The sequence below is a fragment of the Dermacentor albipictus genome, chromosome 3, assembly GCF_038994185.2.
Source record: "Dermacentor albipictus isolate Rhodes 1998 colony chromosome 3, USDA_Dalb.pri_finalv2, whole genome shotgun sequence".
In the NCBI taxonomy this organism is placed as follows: domain Eukaryota; kingdom Metazoa; phylum Arthropoda; class Arachnida; order Ixodida; family Ixodidae; genus Dermacentor; species Dermacentor albipictus.
The window spans coordinates 21,636,133-21,654,510 of NC_091823.1; the positions used below are offsets into that span (position 1 = coordinate 21,636,133).

At 43.9% G+C, this 18,378-nt stretch overlaps 1 protein-coding gene across 1 annotated transcript in view; it reads left to right on the forward strand.

The window, feature by feature from the left end:
* The window catches only part of LOC135903907 (leucine-rich repeat-containing protein 24-like), a 1,007,861-nt gene that overhangs the window by 342,225 nt on the left and 647,258 nt on the right, over positions 1 to 18,378 (forward strand). The window contains exon 3 of the mRNA XM_070535219.1: positions 15,073 to 15,130. The gene's annotated coding sequence lies outside the window, so the exon portion shown is untranslated. The remainder of the gene's footprint in view (positions 1 to 15,072; positions 15,131 to 18,378) is intronic.

The following is an 18,378-nucleotide window of genomic DNA, read 5'->3' on the forward strand; positions in this document are numbered from 1 at the left end:
TAGCCTGAGCTACTGCGAGCGCTATGGCTACTTCTTCCGCTATCTCGTTACTTGTGGTGCGTATCATCGCGCACGTCTTGCACCGTTTCTCCCTATTGATTACGGCTGCCATATATCCCCGTCTGCGACTGTATCGAGCCGCGTCTACGAATACTGCGTCCTTGTCGCTGCCGGATTTCTTCTGTGTTAGCTTCGCTCTGTTCTCTAGTCTGTCGTTATTGTGTTCTGGGTGCACGTTCTTTGGTATGGGGATATTACCATTGTTTCCGTCGTCCCTCTATTTCTTGTAGCTTGGCTGGCAGCCCGATTAGCACCAGACTGAATAGCATCGGTGATAAGATCGAGCCCTGTGGCGTACCTGCGCTGCCTATCTCGATCTCCTCCGAAACTAGGTCCGCTATCGGTATCTTTGCCTTTCTGCCCGTGAGAGAATCGCGTACATAATCATACGTCTTTTTTCCAATCCTAGTTCTCCTACTCTATCTAGTATCGTTGTATGTGTTACGCTATCGAAGGCCTTTTTTAGGTCCAACCCGAGAACTGCCTTTGTCGATCTGCCCGAGTCGTCTATGATCTGATGTTTTAGTTGTAACAGAGCATCCTGTGGCGAGAGATTTCTCCTGAATCCTATCATTGTGGGTGGGAGCGCGTCCCAGTCTTCGAGGTAGGTGGTTATGCTAGCTAGGACCATGTTCGTTCTCCATGAGCTTCCCCACGTAGGAAATGAGAGATATGGGCCTCAAGTTCTCAATTTGCAGTCGCTTGCCCGGTTTAGGTATTAACACGATTTGTGCCGGCTTCCATTGCTACGGAATGTCCCCTGCCTCCCAGCATTCGCTAATATATTCTGTTAACCTAGCTATAGACTCATCGTCCAAGTTCCTTAGCGTTTTATTCGTTACCCTGTCTAGTCCGGATGCCGACTTGGTACTGAGTTTCTGTAGGGCTGCCTTGACCTCTGACTCGCCAATTTTGTTGTCTGATTCGTCATTTACATGCCCTGTGTAGTCAGGGTGTATGACGGCTAGCGCTCGCGAGACGTATCTTTCCTCGATTTCCTTGAGGAAGTCCTGCTCTGTCCCTCGGTACGTTTGTATTAGCCGATTTATATTTTGCCTTTGGGCCCACTTGGTCCCGTCCGGGTCTAACAAATATCGAAGGATGTTCCATTTTTTTGCCATTCCCACCTGACTGTCCATATTGTTGCATTTTTCCTCCCACTGTTGTCTACATAGCTGCTGGGCGTACTGTTCTATGTCCCTCTTTAATTTGGCTATCTTTCTACGAAGCGTCCGATTGTGTTTTTGTTCTTTCTATCTCCGTTGCAACCCTGCCTTAGCTTCCCACATGTGTAGAAGCTTACTGTGTACACTGTCTAAATGCGCCTCCGGCGGGACCATTTTCGTAGCTGCCGACACATCTCCCTTTAGTTTTTCGGTCCATTCCTCAATACCTTGTATCGTGTCATCGGCCTCCTCCCTTGTTTTCCTTAATTTGTTCCAGTCGATATTCTTAAGTGATCTACCCTTTGTCTTGCGCGGTCCTGCCCTTACCGTTATTCCTAGTATATTTTGATCGCTCTAAAAGTCGTGTTGCGCATTTGTCTACTGCGTGTCCCGTATGTTCCTGGTGACTGTTAAATCTGGCGTGGTATCCACGCAAGCGCTGGTACCTATTCTCGTGGGAACCGATGGGTTGGTCACGAGGGTGAGGCCTTCTTGTTGCGCGTCCAGCCATAGGTTGCTGCCTTTTTGAATTGAGATTTTGTAACCCCATGCCACGTGTTGGGCGTTAAAATCACCTCCGATCATTACCGCTCGGTTGTCCGCTATGGCTAGGGTTTTTTTAAAGAGCGATCGAAATTTATGGTGTCTGCACTTTGGACTGCTATAAATATTTAATACAAAGAGACTGTCCTTCGTTTTCCACATGGGTATGAGTTCTAAAAGAATGTGATTGATTGACTTAACCTCCATGTCGTGTTGAACGACCGAGTGATTTCGCTTTGCCAACGTCGTTAGCGCCTTCGTCTCCCCTTTGGCAGTACCAAAGGACTTGTATCCCGACAATTTTGCCAGCCCGTGCGTTTCCTGCATCATTATAATATCCGGGTTTTCTTTGTCTTTAAGGTGTTGTGGCAAAATGTATCGTTTTCGATCGTACCCTCTACAATTCCATTGCCAAATAGTGTATCGAATTCGTCTGTCCATGGCAGCGTTACAGGTTCTCCAATCCCTCGGCGGGTACCGGGGGCCTAGTGTACGGCTTAATGGCCGTCTTAACCTGTCCCCTTCTACTTGTTTGCGGTCCCCATATTGCTAGTTTCGCTTCGAAGTCAGCCATCATTTGTTGCACTTGCTGTAGAATCGCCTTTCCTAGCGCCTCTATCTTTGCCGGAGTAAAGAAACCCAAGCCAGCCACGACGCTCCAAGGAAGACAGGAGGAGTCTGAACAGAAAATCGAAACCAGCGTCAAACAGAACGAAACCAAATTTGAAACTAAACTAGAACAACTGAAGTGAGGCTTGAGGCAAAAACGACTGTGAGGAGAGAAAAATTAAACGAGAACAACAGGGAAGGGTTAGGCGCCCTCTTACGAACCATGTAGCTTATTTCTTCATTATGACATCGTGGTCTCGTCCGCCTTGCCACCTCAACTTTAAACACGCAACCTTTATTCCGCTTCGGTGCACCAAACAAAAAAGAAAACTTCATAGAGCCAGCGTAAAAAGTGGTGTTGTGCTGCTGCTTGCTTAATACTCTCAAGCCGCACTTAACAGGAAGAAGTACTTCGTCGGTTTGGATTTTCTAAAGAAACAAAAGAAAAGCTGCAGTGAGGACTCCTCATACCTCTTTTTCTTTTGACCATCTCCAGAATAACGCTTGTGGGCTCTCAGAGTCTTCATCCTGTTCTCGAAGGGAACACACTTCTACCTTTTAAAAGGCCTGTTCTCTTGTAATGACTACATTTTCAGAGTGAACTTTATTAACTGTGTGAAATTTCCCAACTTCCAACATATGTTTTGCATTTCGCACTCTATTTCCCTGGTGTATTGTGCTTCCCTCTAGCACAAACCATAACGTATGGTTGAGTAGTGTAGCTCTAAGTAAACTTGAGCGGTTGGAAAAGCAGTGCTAAAAAAACACAGAGATAGAGACACAGTACACATGACCGGCGCTTCAGCGCCCGCCATGTTTACCATCTGTCTCAGTCCCTATGTTTTCTAGCGCGGCTTTCCCAACGTTCGAACATGAACCAACGCGCCTGAATCAAAGTTCTGTTAAGCAAAGAATATGTTGTGCTGCTGGCCGAGTCAGAATTGAAGACAGTCTAAAAGGGGCACACAGATTTTCTTAGCCTGACAAGTTCTGAGAAAATTCACACAGTTAACAAAGGTTTGTGACAGAGAAAATTGACATATCGGCCTACAGTAACATGAAGCTACGAAGGAAATCATCAAACCACATCAGACAGCCCCCAGCAGAAGAAACGACCTTCCATGGATGAATTTTTAATTTTCTCTTTTCGTGCATCAACTCCTCATGGATGGAGGGATATTATAAGCATCTCTCTTGAGAGGAGGTTATGTCTGGTGCCACCAAGTTTGTTGTTTTCTTGTTTTTGCTGCGTTTATTACTAGGAACGAGTGTGCAAGAACCTTCTCAGGAACATGAAGCTGCTGCCTTCAGGATGTCGTCTTGGTCTAGTCCTCCCTGCGACAGTAATTTTGAACAAGCTTTTATTCAGCTCCTCTGCTCAACCTAAATTACTTGAGAATGCTAGCGTGATTATTATTATTATTATTATTATTATTATTATTATTATTATTATTATTATTATTATTATTATTATTATTATTATTATTATTATTATTATTATTATTATAACACTGCTTGCTTTAGAATGGGTATTCAACTTTAACGATACGAAGTTTTTCATTGCACTGCATTGGCTAAACCTAAGGAACCAGTACCTTTAGCTACTGCGATATTCAAGAAAGCGCTCAGAACTCGCTTTTACATGGGAATACCTATCGAATCCCACACTCGGCCACCTGGAACATAGACGAAGTAATATATACTTGGGTAGCCTCACATGATGCATGTAGCATAATGGCTTCTAATTGACTGATAAAGTGTGAAGCACGGAAATGCATTAAAAACGAAGAAATATATTGCAACTATTTATCAAGAATGGTCAGAATAAACGAGACAAAGTAGAAATTACGTAGCCACTTTATACATGCCTAGTTCGCACTGATGTTTACAACTGTATGCGTACAACTCGCCCAAGCAATCATCCTTATGCCTTCACCACCACAGGGCCTCACGTCGGGAGGGACCCTTACGAATTATTTTGTTTTTTGCGTGAAAATAGCCGAGAACGCTACGTGTGCAGACCTTAATCTCGAGGAGGCACTTAAACACTTTATGTGCGATTGTCTTCGCTACGGCATGCAGAGACGATCGCTTACAACTGCGTTAGCTCACTTTGCATAAAGACCATCATCGAGTGAATCATTTTGGAAAGCCACCTCACAGTCCTGTGCAGCAGAGGGCGACGAAAGCACTGCGACACTCTTTTAAAGCAGCAGACCTGTACGAGTGGCTGTAGTCTAGGATTCGTAGAGCTGCGCGTAATACCGTGCTGTAATAGTGTGCAGTGATCACAGGAAGCGGTGATCGTGCCAAGTGTGCTCCCTGCCTCTCTCATTATTTCTCTTTCTCTGCTTTCTTATGTTTCTACCAGTGTAGGGTAGCAATCCGGATTTTCCCTTCTAGTAAACCTGTATGCCTTTTTCCGGTTCTTTTTCTCTCTCTTTCTTGTGCTTTCATCGATCATTCAGATATGGTTTTCCTGCAGAGTGTTTGATTTCTTGCTGTTCCAGCAAGTGAGAGAAAAAAATGGAAGGAGAGGGGAAGGGACTATTTTGTTATTATTTTCACATATCACTACGGTAAGCCTTGGAATGCTCATATAGGAGTGGACATACAAACCGTACAGGCCTACCGTTTTTTCATATAGGGGATGCATTAAGCTCCGAAGAACAAGGCAGTGGTTACAATAAGCATGCTATGTAGGTAAAGAGTAGTTAATACATGAAAACAAAAACAAAATGTACAATGGGCATGTCGTGTAACGGGCGAGAAGCAGTTAATGCATCTGGAAATTTATAATAAGCTCGACGTATTTGCCTCGCGGCTCGCCTAAGATGCTAACCAGAATGAATAATCTGTAACGTTTGTAATTACACACGTAACACAAAATACAAACCATACCGGTTGTAGGTTACGTCTGTCTATTTCTCGCTTTGCTTTCTAGTCATTGCAAAATTTCAATTCATCTTTTTGCGTATGTTTTCAAACAACATAATAATAACAATTCCCCGTTGTTGTTATATTCATGTTGCAATCATCATTCCAGGCACCAATCATCTTTGCAAGTTACGAAGTGATTTCGAACCCTGTCAAACTACTCAAGTTTGATAATCCCAAGGAAATCCTAGCCGACTTCATGATATGTAAGATACGTACAGGCAAACTTTGGCAGAGGACAAGATTTTTATGTATTTTTGAAGCAACGTGTACTCGCCTTTTGTAATCTTGTGCGTCGTACCACAAATCAGATGTATCACATAAGTACTGATTTCCTAGAGAATTCCATTAACACAAATCTTTCTTCTTATATTGGACTGCAATAATCAGTTTGACATTGTGGTGCCTGTAGTAGAATTGCCTGCATTTCTGGTCTGGTATATTAAACGAAAGACAGTATAATAAAAGACTGTCAGCTGAATCTTTCTCGTGCAGCTTACAGTACTCTGAAACTCAGTGGAAATTTGTTAAGCTCCAGCGTACTACACCATTGCAGAATCATACTACATACCTGCGTCAAGGTACCTGTAGCACCTTCTGGCAAAGTGGCTCAATTGTATTGTTAGGGACCCTGTCGATGGTATATCTGTATGGAAGCTACAAAGGTAATTCCTCGAATTTGTGCTATGAACGCCAGCCAATCTGGAATCTGTCATTCTGCCTCACGATTATTGCCAATACTGCCAGTCATTTCAGTATCATCGTCCAGCCCACTTTTAAGCGGCAAAGACTATGCTAGCATTCCCACGAGTCATAGCTTTAGAACTGACTGAGACAAATGCCGCAGTGCGTTACGTGCTCAGGAGGCGTTACGTGCCATCATGCATGGCGTACGTTGGTTGCCATATGAGAGAGCGGTTTCACCCACTATTCTGAAGCAAGTTTAGGGATTCAGCCTATCTGCAACGAGTTCTTTTTTCATGAACAAGAATTTGGTTGGACAAAACGTTTTGCGTGTCACTCGCTGCGGAGTGGCACTATCGTCAACATCCAGCGCAGATGATATTCTTATTTTCTCATTACAAACGACGCACTGAAATCAGGATGCTTCCGTTGTATTGCATAATAGTGGTCGGATGAAACCATCATCATTAGATTCTTTGGCCGCTGACCACAAAAAGGGATGTCGGCTAGTAAATGGATTGCCAGTTTACACATTGAACTTTCCAGTCTTTAGTTAGGTCACCTGACAACCTGCCTAATCGTCGCTCCTACCATCACGCAATCTGTATTCTCTCTGTACATTCTTCTTACAATTTTTTTTATGTGTGTGGGGTATAATTGGCGTCACAGTTCTGCTCAATGCAAGAGCAGCCTATTAAATGGCGCCAACCAAAATCTATCATGAACTTCTAATCATCTGCTTGGGATCTATTCATCCTGTCGCAAACTAAGTTTGAGAAGGAGATGCCTTGTTCGATAAAAATAAAGTCTGTCCTCTGCTGAAACGGTACCTCAGCACTTTAATAGACCTGGCCTCCCTTGCTTTCCAAAGATTGTGCCTGTTTCTTCACTCACGTTTCACTGACCAATTCTTGCGGAGGGACACTCTTTCCTTGACCTTAGGAGGCCGTTCTAACAAATTATTTTTTCAGATCGTGCTGATCATTTCACTCCAGATCATTTCTCTCTACGTTAAGGACACACAAATAAGAAAGGACACAGAAATATTTTTCAGTGTAAGTTGAAGAGCTTGCGTTAGTGGTATACTTGGCGATTGTCGTGAGATAACAACGACATGTAAAGGAATAGAAACTTACCCAAGCATGAGCAATAAAAGCAAGTTAAGGCACAAACTCGGCGTCCTTTGCATTCCCAAGTATAATCTGCTCTCGGCAGGACACTGAAAAGCCCAGTTATGTGTATTCGAATCAAGGAACGATTTCCCTAATTTACTTTCTTTGTACGTTTATTTAGCAATTGTTACATAACTGAAAAAAAAAGATTTGAATTTTATTTTGCATCTCATCGCAACAGCGCTGCTGTTCCAAAGAGGAGCATTAAATCAATGTCTTAAAATCTGAGATGATTTCATGTCTGAAGCTGGTTTTACGGGCAAATTCTGCATCCCTTTTTTTTTACAGCGAAGCTGTATATGGCTCGCCGATTCGTCCATCCGTCCGTCCGTTGGTCTTTCTGTCGATGGCCTGCAGGCCAGAAACTCCTCCCGCGCAACCCCATGCGCATGCATGAGAAAAAGAAGAGAGAAAGAGAGGCGCGCGATTAGCCAACAGCCTCTAGATACCATAAGGCCTGCTTAGACCGAACCATGAAACCGATCCTGGCCCGAAATCGCCATTGACAAGGCTGGCGTGATGGAAGCGGCAACGTCAAAATCACTGCTACCTACTTGGGAGCATGCCCATTAGATTCTATGGCAGTCGGGCCAGGTAACATGACGTCATGAATCGGAGTGAAAGGGCCTTGTGTGTACTGTCTAGGATGTGTTAGATTAGCTGCACCAGTATTGACGTCGTTGCTCTCAATCGCATCCAAGCGCGCACGCAGCAGTTTCTCTCCGGCTCCGAAATTGGTAGGCCACGCGTCATACGTACTCCTGAGGAGCAGGCAGTTTTCAGTCAGCAACACCGCGAGCAGAACAGGGAAGAGCTCGTCTATGCCGTACTGATGCTGCAGCCCGGGCACAAGAACAGGCTCGTGCAGTCGAAAGCAAGCAGCAACAGCGTACCGAGGATCCGGCAGCCTACCAAGCCATCGTTCAAGAACGGTCCAGGGTAACCCAGTTATAAACACCGGGTGTCGTACGTTTCAGCTTCATGGGTTAACCATGTGCACGGAGTCTTTAGGCGCTGACTTTTATTGAGCCCATCGGTTAAAAACGCATGCATCGTTGCCTTTTAAAATAATACTATGAAAGCATTGCAGCCAGAAGACAGCGGTCGACATTAGCTGAAACATATCGCGGATAGCAGAAGCAATTACGCACAAATAGAGGCCAGCAAACGAGAAAAAAGGCCTGTACAAGCCCGGTAAAAGACAGATGAAGAGACCTGGATGCAAATAATAAGAACGGGACAATCGTCCACAGCACGCTGAGCTCCTATCTTACAAAGAAAGTGGGCTCTAATTTATATGAAGGCTTCGTGCACCCTGTCACTCTCACAGCTTCGCCGGCGTTCTTTTCAATTCTTTTCACGAGCCTCAGCTGAGCCGTGTGGGGAAGCGACCGGGGCTCAACGCGACAACTTCGACGCCCACCTATTGTTCGCGACAAAAATGCGCGTCCAGAAGAGGCCGCGCCAACCTCCATAAAAGCTGGCGGGCTGAAAGCTGCCGCTTTTCTTCCTAAAGCGGTCACTTGATGCGAATCGGGGCAAAGGATAACAGCGGGCGGAGTCGCAACGAAGACAAAGGGTAAACAAGGTCGTCGCTTGGCTGAACGTTGCGACACAATACTTTCTTATTAAAGGGGCTCTAAACAAGTTGGACACTGGGAGCAGAAGGACGAGGTGCGATGAAGGCTTAGTCGGGAGGCGACACCAGCAAATAGACGTGCCAATGGGCCCAGAACCCCGAAACTCTACGTAGGCGTATTACGTGGGAAACAGCAAACCGATTTTTTCTCTCTTCGCCAACGAAGCAGCTAAGCGCTGACGCTTACGACGTAAAGGAAATAGCAACATGGTACGTAGCAAAAGCTTTGGTGGTTTTGTTACGGCCGGTCTATTTTCGAGGTTTAGATCTTATCGAAAAACCAAGAAAAGTGCTGCCTTGTTTTTGTAATATTATTATTATTTTCTTTTACTACGATCGAACGCCGAAAGATTGGTGCTTGCCTGAATGAGACCAGTGTAGGAGAAAGTAAGCTGTGGAGTGCAACGAACGATAGCAATACGTTTCAAGCCCACATGACATTATCTTAGCCACAATTTCCTACGCGGGCTAGTTAACGCGTCCAGAGGGCTCCTTGACCGCATTTAATTGCCCAATCCATAAATGCTAGCTGCATTACTTGCTTGTTACGCGCTTTTTTGTGCGCGTTCTTTTTTTTCTATTCTGACTTATTTAGCTAGAGTTCGGTAGTTTCCAAACGCGTGTATTCTCCTCCCGCCATTTTTTTAGGCAAAATAAAAGGCACCTTCCGGCATTGAATTTTCGTGAAGTCTTACTTGCGAAAAGAACTTGCGAATATGATAATGAGGCACTCAAACTTTGACCACCAATGGTTATTAACGCGCACCCAAAGAATGGTACGTGGGCATTTTCGCATGTCGCCCCCGTTGATATACAGTCGCCGTGACCATGATTTGATCCCGCCCCATCGGGCTTAGCAGCGCAACTTGAAAGCCACTGCGTCAGCACAGCTTCTTTTCTGCATTCGGCACTATGAGAATTTTGGTGAACTGTGAGTCAGAGTGTTCATATTAAATTTCTGTAAGCTGTAACACTCATATCCACTGCATAAGGTGAAACAAAATAAACGAATTCTAAGAGAAACGATACTTTCATAGAGTAAAAGAAAAAAAAACGTTTTATAACCCTTATTTATTTTTATATTGCTGACGCTGCGAACTAAAAACAATCTTGAAACGCGTAAACAAAAGGCTGTCAAGTTTATTCACTTCATTCAGTTTCTTACCCTGCTTCTAGGTTAGCTGATCTTTTTCTAAAAGAGAAAAAAAGAGAACTCCACTGTGGAGCCACTGAATCTCTCAGGAGGCCGCGAGAAATAGATTTCGGGAACGTAATTGAAAATCACACGACCGGCGAGAAGACCAGTGAACCGATATATCGAACTCCGTCCTAGTTTATGCTGTCTGTTTTATTCATTTCGTCTGTATGTGTCTAGCGCTATTGTCGCCTTTTTTTTTCAATTCATTGTATGTCTATTGTATGCTGTACATCGCTCTGCTGTACATTTGGTGGAGAAAAACAAGAGTGGGTGTGTTCTTTCGGCGTCTTCTCAGACGTTCTTTATTTCTTTATTTGTTCTCAGCCTAAAAAAGCCTGTCATAATACATCCTCACTGTTTGTTCTCTTTCTCCTTCTTTGCTTAAAACGTAACACTAAAAACAGTGGCTGTCCTTTCTCTTTTTTTGTTCTTGTGGTTTAACAGAGCAATGGGGAGCGATAGATGTCTGTGTAGCACACCTTCTTGCATTTATTACCTGCTCTGATTATAAATGTGCCAGTGCATCTTGACTAAGGGAAAATAGAGGGGCGCCCAAATAAGAAAATCCTTAATCTGACGCCAGCGTTTCAGTACGGTGAAACGTTTTCGTGCCCTTGTCGAAGTGTTGGTTGCAGTCTAAGCATTCTCTTCCTCGTAAAGTATTGATCAGACCAACTCTCCATCTTTCTTTGAACTCTTTTCTCACTTGAAAGCAAAGATCGAGAAGAACGAGGGTTAGCCGAGGGCCCCGCTTTTTATTAATGATATCATAAGAAGCCAGCAAACGAACATACCAAGGAACCAAGGGCAGCATAGTCATTTCCCCTATGTTGTCCTTGGTGTGTCCGTTTGTTGGCTTCTTTTGAAAGCAAGATGTCATTTAAGGCATTGGTATAATGGAGGCATCAATCTACCGAAACATGTGAACGCATGCTCAATGAGACCTTTGGCAAAAACAATGGTGCTGTTCTAAAAGCGAATCACTTATGATGAAAGTGTACCGCATCTACATACATTTTGCTGACCGTCAAGTTGGATCTATCAGTAAATTAAACTCTTAGTGTTACGCACTCTTTTATTGCTGATGTTGTTTCTTGTAAATTTTGGAGTGACATCATGTTGTTTATTGGCAGTATATTGCATTTTCTGCGTCTCGGACTTCCACAGCTACTTACAAAATATCCTTCAGCATCGCCGTACTGACAAAAACCCCAGGTACCCTTAACAGCCAAGCGGAAATCGTACTTATACGTAAAATTCAAGACGCGGTGATTTACACTATTTCTATTCATTAAAAGGGAACCTTTGCGAAATTTGCAGGGTTTCATGACCATGGCTGAGGCCCGGCTGTTCTCTTGCCGAATACGCTATCCAATCACAGTGGAGCGCGCGCGGTGCGCGCGCCGCTGGATTCCTTACACCACCACCAAATGGCATTCGCCTTCCTGCATCCGCGGCAGTGGCGGCGCCCGCCGTGAGGAGGAAAAACTAAAAAGAACCAGAAAGCTTGCCTTCGCGCATCTGCAGCTACGTGGTAATGAGAAAGTAAACGTTTTTTTTTTTGCGGACAGAATGTATTCTAATTGTGCTACGTAGGTACGCACACGCTGCTTTTAAAAGCATGATGCTTCAAGGTGTTTATCGAACTCGCTAGTAGTCAGCAACTCCTCTTAAAAAAAGGCTCGGTATAATTTGTGTGCACTTGTGTTTCGACCCTTTATGCGCTCGCGCAAAGCTTCGCTGTATATCAGCTACGTTTTCATTTATTATTATTATAGCGAAGCTTTGTTTGCCTCACCCTACTAAGCTTGCTTTTCGTAAAGTTGGCTTCATTGCAGTTTGCATCATAGCCCAGCAATGCACGCTTTACAGGCGCGAGAAGCCCAAATGCGGAAATGAAATGAAATACATAAACTCAAACCTAAAGGCCAAAAATGAAAAGACCCCGCGGGCACGATGGCGTCATGTGACTGCTTGATGGTGTGGCAAGTGTCGTTCCGCACCCACCTGGTGCCTGCGTTTTATGATGGCGTTGGCATCTGCCTGAGGACCTTATCAGTGATGTATTCCGGCAGATTATATTATTGCTCTTCGGAAGATTTCTCTTTTTACCGATTTGTTCTTTGTGCTTTCTCCAAGTCCAATATACGTGCGTCAACAACCACCAGCAAGACATCTGTATTATTAGTTCTAGTCATCGTTACAGGAGGTCCCATTTCAGTTTCTAACTATGGGACCTCCCTCTGTATATGCTTATCATGTAATTACCCCATTTTTGTCTTGAATAAACTGATTCTGATCTGATTACGAACGCAGATAGCAATAACTAAGCTCGTTTTAACGCCTTATTCAATGCACTGCATCTTAGTATTATTCCCACCCTCACCATAAACTATACACTGTACGATAGTGCGGAATATACGTTTCACGGTGCCTCGTCCGAGTCTCTTCTTGTGTCGTCTGTTTGGCGCTTTAGTACTTCAGTAACATGCACCAACTAGCCCAACAAAATGTTCACGGTGCCACACCGTTATTTGGGGTGGTCGCAAGTCAGCGGCCTCCGTTTCGTGGAAGGATGGCTACTACAAGATCCGGCTATGGTCATTACCTACCTAGCGCCACACTCATGCATACGTTTAGTGTAATATCTAAGGAAACGAAAATGCAACTTGTAAATAGTGGCTCGGCACTGAAAATCAGGGCAGGTTCATAACATGTGATTATACTTTTAAGAATATAAATCAACTTAGGTCATGACTTTGATGTCTGTTCTACCCCTTCTCGCGAAGAAATGCCTTTAGGATATTGAGTGCTTATTTTTTGTTGTAAATCGTGAATTAATGGCGTTGCGCACAGATTTGGATACCTCTTACTTTTAAAAAATTGTGTTATTTGATATGGAGGTTTCCCAATTTGATTGGGATATGAAATACCCTGGAGAAATCCCGTCGCCCTGTGGTCCGACCACTGTATTTGGCAACAGAGAGAGGGAAATATAGGAAAGGGGAAAGGCAGGGAGGTTAACCAGAGGGGAGATCCGGTTTGCTACCCTATGCTGGGGAAAGAGCGGAGGGGGAGGTAAAGTGACAACAAAGTAGAGATAAAGAAAGAAGGGAGCACAGACATACAATCACAGTTGGTCACTGTCACCGCACACTGCCACCGCACACTGCCACCGCACAGCACAGTAGTACTTGCAGCACTATGAACATCTGTTCATGCTACAGCGGCTTGTCCAATTCTGTAGCCCTTAAAAACTGCAACAGTGCCCTCGTCGCCCTCTGCTGCGATGGCTTGTGATGGCGGCATTTTAATATAAGTTCCTCTGTTACAGGTCTTCGGTCAAAAAACCCTATCGCGTTTGCGAGCGATCGTCTCTAAATTATAGTGAGGACAGTCACAGAGAAGGTGCTGAAGAGTCTCGTAGTTACAACAGTTATCACACGAGGCGTCGTCGGCCCATCCGATTCCGAAAGCAAAAGACTTGGTGAATGCCACCTTTCGCCATATTCGACAAAGCAGTGTAGCTTCGCGACGGCAGAGTCCAGCTGGAATGCAAAGCCATATAGAAGAGTCTAGGTTGCGTAGCCGGTTGTTTTGAAAACTTCCTGCGTTCCACAAGGAGAGCGTGATATTACGGCTGATCATTCGAAGTTTTCTCGGGGCATCTGTCCTTGATAATGGTATCGGCTCCTCTTCGTCGCCTTGAAGAGCCGACCGAGCAGCGTTATCGGCGTGTTCGTTTCCTATGAGACCGCAGTGACTTGGAAGCCACTGAAAAGTCACGTAGTGTCCTTTCTCAATAGAGTGATGTCATTGTGTTGATGGCGTAAAATACAATAAAAAGACTTCGTGATTGTTTTCACTCGCTTTGGATGTCGGTAGGGACTATAAAAATACCTGCTTTTACATATAATGCAAAGTTGAGTAATTTGTGCAAGCAAATGTGACGTGTAATTCTCACCGTGTGTTAATCTACGGTTGCGTGTTTTAAAGCTAACAGTTCCATCAAGGGCTTTGCGCTTTGTGGGGTTTTTATTCACAATCACTGCAGCATCGTGCGGCGCCTTAACTGACAGCACTGCGCTGATCCAAAAAATGACCTCACGTTTTCATGCTTCTGGCTGTTCTCGTAATGACGGTTCTCCAACTATCGATCTCTGACAAAGAGCCAACGTTGGCGTTCAATATATGCCCAACCACATCATTTACTACGAAATGCCACCGTGTTTATTACAGCATTATCTAGAAAATAGTAATCGGCTGAAGGGTTAATTTAATAAGCATGCTATCTGCATTACACATGCCTCGTGCTTAACACAGCTCGGTTTATTTGGACCAACACTAACGATTACAAAAAATCGAAGGCTGCTGCTAGAAGCTAGCTAAGTAACAGGCAGTTAGAGGTGTAATTAAGTGCAGCGTCATCGAGGAGGCAGCTGACGCGTAATGCTATGCTGTTGGCGTGGTTATTATTGGTGGAAAACAAAGCGAATCTACTTTCTTGAGGCTGCATTCATGCTGCGAATTGCGAGCAATCCCATTAAGCCCTTACCATAATGAAGGAAAGGTAGGAAATAGAAACTGTTCCATTCGTAAAACCGCGCCAGAGCCTCATTCTGTGCAATCTTCAAGGATGTCTTCTCGTGGGTTGTAGGGCTATTCAGTGAGGAGAATCATGTGAACTGTAACATGACGGATTACTAAAGATGAATCTGCTGTTTTTTGTACCTTGAATAAAGAGATGCTTTCATCCGGCAACTGTGAGAGAGTCTTACACTTTAAGTGATGCTACTCTACAAGTGGAAAGAATGTTTCTTATGCAAATACTTGCTTCTAGAAATGGTTCGAGAATATTACAAACTGACATTTGACACGAATTATTTATTACGACCACCACCATGAAGTAGAAAAGTGCGTGGCGCATTGCACGTGGTCGTGTCAATGCAGGGAAAAACATGTCGAAGGACATTGCTGTGGCAGGTAATTTCACATGCGATGCCTTATTTCTATCGTCCTTATCGTCACTCATCTCTCATTCAGGTTCCCTATCTTTCTTCACAGTGCACAAATTCAACAACAAAAACAGCAGTTCAGACCAACCGGATCGACGTTCCTTCCTGTAAGTATTCTCCCCTTTTCTCTTCTTCCAGAAAGCTATTTTGGTGAGAGCCACTAAGAGCAATAGTACGGTTATTCGTGTGCAAGTTTATCGCCAATTATTGACACATCAGACAAGTTCCGGTAAGAGGCCACTTCCGGCATTTCTGGTACGAAGCCACTTTGGTCATTTCAGTTGGGAAAGAATACATTTGAGAATGCTGACAGACGTCACTACGCAACTGTAAAGGTGACTCAGAGCGAAGTCTAGAGTACCGCAATGCGCATTTAACGCTTGCATCATATGAATGTTGTATTCCTACTACTACACTTTTCCAAACAAGACAGAAATCAAAAGGAATATAGAAACTTGAAGTGATGAGCAGTAGTCGAACAAGGAATGTCACTTAAAGCCAACGTCTCGACAAGTCCCCTTGTCCAAACGTCGGTTTAAAGTGACATTACTTTTTCGACAACTGCTCACTACTACTACACTGATGCTTGTTTTTGTTGTCGTATTTTTGTTTTTGTTGGTGTTTAAATTTCGATTAATTTTACTACTTTATTGAAATCGAGTTCGACCGTTACGTTCGCTAGTGTAACGTTAAGGAAACATTCACTCCGAAATGTTCAGCTGCAAACAGGAGCCTTAAAAAACGTAAGCGTGATTTCTCAAAATTCGACGGATATTTTAGCACTGGTTTTATCAATGGCTGTGTCCTTCGCGATACTACAAGAGGCATGATAATTTTCCTCCACCATGTGGGTCATGTTCTGATAAGGCGTGTACGCCGAGGAGAAAGGAAATCATGAAATGTACCCTAAACAAAAATTATTTCACTCATTTAAGGCTTAGAGGCTGAGAGGATCGAGGTGCCCCCCAGCTCCTTTGAACGCGCACTCTCGCCTGAATCCACGGTTTTCGGTACGCCTGTGAGAATACCCCTACAAGGCGTAAAGCAGACCCGCGAGCCTGCCAGGGTGATTTCTACAGCTACAGTGGATTATTCTTTTTTTGTACGTGCTCCTTCTCTGTTTGAGCAAACAGGGGGGCATATAGCACTCGAAACTCAAATGACCACGTCTGGGCACCCGCATGCGCTTGGGGGGTTTGTGGTATGTTGCCTAATGCACCTCCAACGCAACCATGCATCGATTCGATGCGAAATTCACTCTACCACAGCAAACGCAGTGTGCTGTATGGCTCGCCATTCGGAAATCAATGTACTCTAATCTAACAGTAACTGACGAAATATCGCAAACAAATAATTTAACTAATGGTCGCTTATCGCGCAGTATAAAAAGAAGTCCTTTTTGGCATGGTACAACGATATTTAGGTGGGCCAGAACATAAGGCGCCATAGACGGTGTGAGCCCTTATATGTTGCTTCTCAGATGCCTGCATCCATCACTCTCTCCATTGCCTTCCGCGTGCGCTTCCGCTGTGTACAACATTAGGTAACTCTATGCACTTCATTGTTTGTTTGCTCGGCGCTTTAGGGAACTCTTAGCTCACTTAAATGTTTTGTGCTACTACTTTTTCTCTAGCCCCCTGTGTATCGTAGACTACCTACTACGAAATATTTACCCTCAGGTTATTTGATATCTTAGAAGAAGATTTGATATGACGAGAAACAAAGCAATAGCCATGACCTTCTGTTCCGTCCATAATTGAATGTATTTACCACGTTATGAGCGTGAGATCAGAACGGTGGTCCGATTTCTACACACCTCAGAAATTATTTAGAAAAAAGTTTAAGGTGGTATTTGTGTGTGTGTGCGTTTTTTTTTTTGCCTACTTTGCTTCTGAATGCTAACCCAATGCCGTTTTCTCTGACTTTAAGGTCGTCTGAACAACTGCCCGATTTCCGCATTATTCACAATTTATTATTTGATACTGACAGAGTGAACCGTCTTTACAAGAGAAAGCAGACCCACAGCAATACTTTGTATTTCCGTCAGATTTCTTCTGATGTCTCTATCGCTTGTCATATCCGAAGATTTTTGGAAGTGAGTACATGCGACTATCGAGTACCCAGTGAGCACGCGCAGACTTTTTCTGTGCCCAAAGAAACCTCGGCACCCAGCACATGCACATGTGCGCTGTGCATGGGTTCCGTTCTCTAACCTTATCTATCTATCTATCTATCTATCTATCTATCTATCTATCTATCTATCTATCTATCTATCTATCTATCTATCTATCTATCTATCTATCTATCTATCTATCTATCTATCTATCTATCTATCTATCTATCTATCTATCTATCTATCTATCTATCTATCTATCTATCTATCTATCTATCTATCTATCTATCTATCTATCTATCTATCTATCTATCTATCTATCTATCTATCTATCTATCTATCTATCTATCTATCTATCTATCTATCTATCTATCTATCTATCTATCTATCTATCTATCTATCTATCTATCTATCTATCTATCTATCTATCTATCTATCTATCTATCTATCTATCTATCTATCTATCTCCTCCCCCTTCCCCCGCACACACACCTTTTAGCTTCCTCAGCGTGAATTCACGATTAAACGTCTAGGCTGCACACATATTCACTCATACTACGACATACATTAAGTTGACACAACTATCACTTGTAAGACCGCGCCAAGTAAAGATATGTGCCAATGCTCCCTCTCCTTTCCTCACCCCCTCCTGCCAAAAATAATAGCAGAGATAATGACTGGTCTGTGTTGTGCGAAAAGAAACATTCGCAAAACAAATTTATTGCGGAGAGAGTTGCAGACAAAATACCAATGAATCGCCTGACCCTCATTTGCACACAAGTCCGATTTAAATTAACAGCCTTCCACCAACAGGCTGAGCCAGAGTCTCGTGCGCTAACACGCTCACAATGTCTGGAGACGAAACAGATTGCCGGCGACACCGTTGCCAGAAGGCATATCTGTACCACCCAAAAGCAGCGGCGTGATTTCTCGCACAGCGACAGCTCTTGGCGGAAACGAGGTGAGCTTGCGGGAGACAATTTTTCTTCATAACTGGATAATCCTGACTCCTTGACGAATGACGGCGCCGTGGCAAGGCGCCTGTTTTTCTCTGCTTTCTGCCAATCCTGGCTTTCTTTTGTCACCATTACTCTTGTTTTCCCGTTGTACGGGTCCCTTTTCGTTTTTGTTGGCAGACCACCTCTCAGACTGAGTGCTTCTGAGGGAAACAAGTTAGCCTATAGAAAAAGGTCGGCAATAATCATTATTTGTGGCGCTTGGATCCCAGCCAATTGAAGACCA